Below are 2,453 nucleotides of genomic sequence, written 5' to 3'. Positions count from 1 at the left end.
TTAAAAAAAAGAATCTTGATACAATATTATAAGAAATTATCAAGGAAAATTGCCCTGAAGTACTAGAACAGAAGGTAAAGCTAAAATAGAAAAAAAAATATCCACAGATCAGCACCTGAAAGAGATCTCAGGAAGAAAATTTAACAGGAATATTATAGTCAAGTTTCAAAGCGCCCATGTTAAGGAGAAAATATTACAAGTAACAAGAAAAAAAGCAATTTAAATATCATGGAGCTACAATAAGGATTACACAAGATCTAGCAGCTACTACGTTGAAGGAGTGTAGGTCTTGGAACATAGTATTTCATAGAGCAAAAGAGCTGGGGTTATGTCCAAGTGTAACTTACCCAGCAAGTTAAGTAGAATCATGATGAAAAAAAAGTGGACATTTAACAAACTAAAAGACTTTCAGGTATTTATGACAAAAACAGCAGAACTTAATGGAAAATTTGACATATAAGATCCAGAAGAAATACAAGGTAAACATTAGAGACTAATTATAAGGGACTCAATAAGGTCAAATTGTTTACTTTTTGTATGTCAAAATGTTATCAGTACTCTTATGACTGTCATCATTGTCTGGGTAGTTTGAAAGAAAGGCCTGGGCTAAGTTGTGTATGATGGAGTGATTCTAAAAAAATAAAACTGCATAGGGAGAGATAAAAGGAGTAATTATCTCATACAAATAAGGCATGAAAGGAAGAATTGATACAGAAGAAGCAAGTGGTGGGGAGGGTAGGTATTGCTAGAAACTTACTCTCATGGGAAATCTAGAGGGGTATAAAAGTCTTCTAAATTACTATTATAGAGGAGGGTAGATTAAGGAATCAGAGAGCAAAGTTGCAGGTAGAAGTGAATTAGACAGGTGAAGAGGGATAGGGTAAATAGGATGAGAAGGACAGTGAGGAAAAACAGGATGGAGGGAAATACAGAGCAAGTAATTATAACTTAGAACGTGAATGGGATGAATTTACCCATAAAATAGAAATGGATAGTAGAACTATCTGGTACTGGCTAAGAAATGGACAGGTGGATTAGTGGAACAGAATAGATATATACGATACATAGTAGTAAAGGACTATAGTAACTTTGTGTTTGACAATTTAAAGATTTAAGTTTTTGGGATAACAATTCATTTTTTGGTAAAAATTGTTGGGAAAACTGGAAAGCAGTCTGGCAGGAATTGGGCATAGATCAATATACTGAACCATGTACCAAGATAAGGTCAAAATGGATTTGTGACCTAAATATAAAGGGGGGACATATTACAAGAAAATTCGAAGAACATGGAATATATTACCTATCAGACTCATGGATAAGATAATAACATGTGAAGCAATAAGAGATAGAGAGCATTGTTGAGGTGTAAAATGGATAATTTAGATTATTTTAAATTAAATTTAAATTTAAATTTAAAAGTTCTTGTATAAATAAAACCAATGTAGCCAAGATTAGAAGGAAAGCAGAAAATTGGGGGGAAACTTTCATAGACCATCTCTCAGATAGAGGTCTCATTTTTCAAATATATAGAGAACTTTGTCAAATTTGTAAGAATACAAGTCATATCGCAATTGATGAATGGTTAAATGATAAGAACAGGTAGTTTCTTGATGAAGAAATCAAGATTATATATAAATATGAGAAAATGGTCTAAATCATTATTGATTAGAGAAATGCAAATTAAAATAAGTTTGAGATATCATCTGACACCTATTAGATTGGCTAAAATTATAGATGCTCTTCAATTGGAGAATGGCTAAGTAAGTTGTGGGATATGATTATGATGGAATACTGTTGTGATTTAAGAAATGATGAGCTAATTGATTTAGAAAAACAAAGATAGACTTGGACCTATGAAGGAAGATGCTATCCACCTCCAGAGAAAGAACTGACAAATTGAAATATGCGTGATATGGTCTTACACATATATGTGTGTGTGTGTGTGTATACATGTGTACATTATGGATATGTATGTACATATAGACATATTTGTGTTTACTTGAAGCCTTCTCTAGGGCAGGGGAGGCGGGGAGGACAGGCGAAAAAAAATTAAAAAATGCATAGCAGAGAACAAAAGAAAACCTAGAAGGAAGCACAGAAAGGCTGGGTTGCTTTAAAAACAATGTGTAGGATTTATTACATAGGTTTTCATGAAATGGAAATTTATTGTTTTATATGGAACCCTGTCTTATGTTCTGCTCTGTACATGGAAATGTTCCTTTTTTTTGTATTTAAGTTTAAAATGAATAAAAATTTTTTAAAAAGAAAAAAAGATAATTTGATTAAGATAATTTGAGATTTGTGTCACTCAGTAATACATGTTAGACTTCAGTCTGACATCTAGTCAAAAGTTATTATCCTGGGGCATATGGCTGTCAATCAGTGTTCCTTCTCCACTGATTTTTCACTGGTTTCCCATACAGAAGACTCATTTAATCTTTGGTTGGTCCCCT

This window comes from Vombatus ursinus, unplaced genomic scaffold (genome assembly GCF_900497805.2).
Source record: "Vombatus ursinus unplaced genomic scaffold, bare-nosed wombat genome assembly UNPS02014798.1, whole genome shotgun sequence".
NCBI lineage: Eukaryota > Metazoa > Chordata > Mammalia > Diprotodontia > Vombatidae > Vombatus > Vombatus ursinus.
This window is presented reverse-complemented; position numbering follows the sequence as displayed.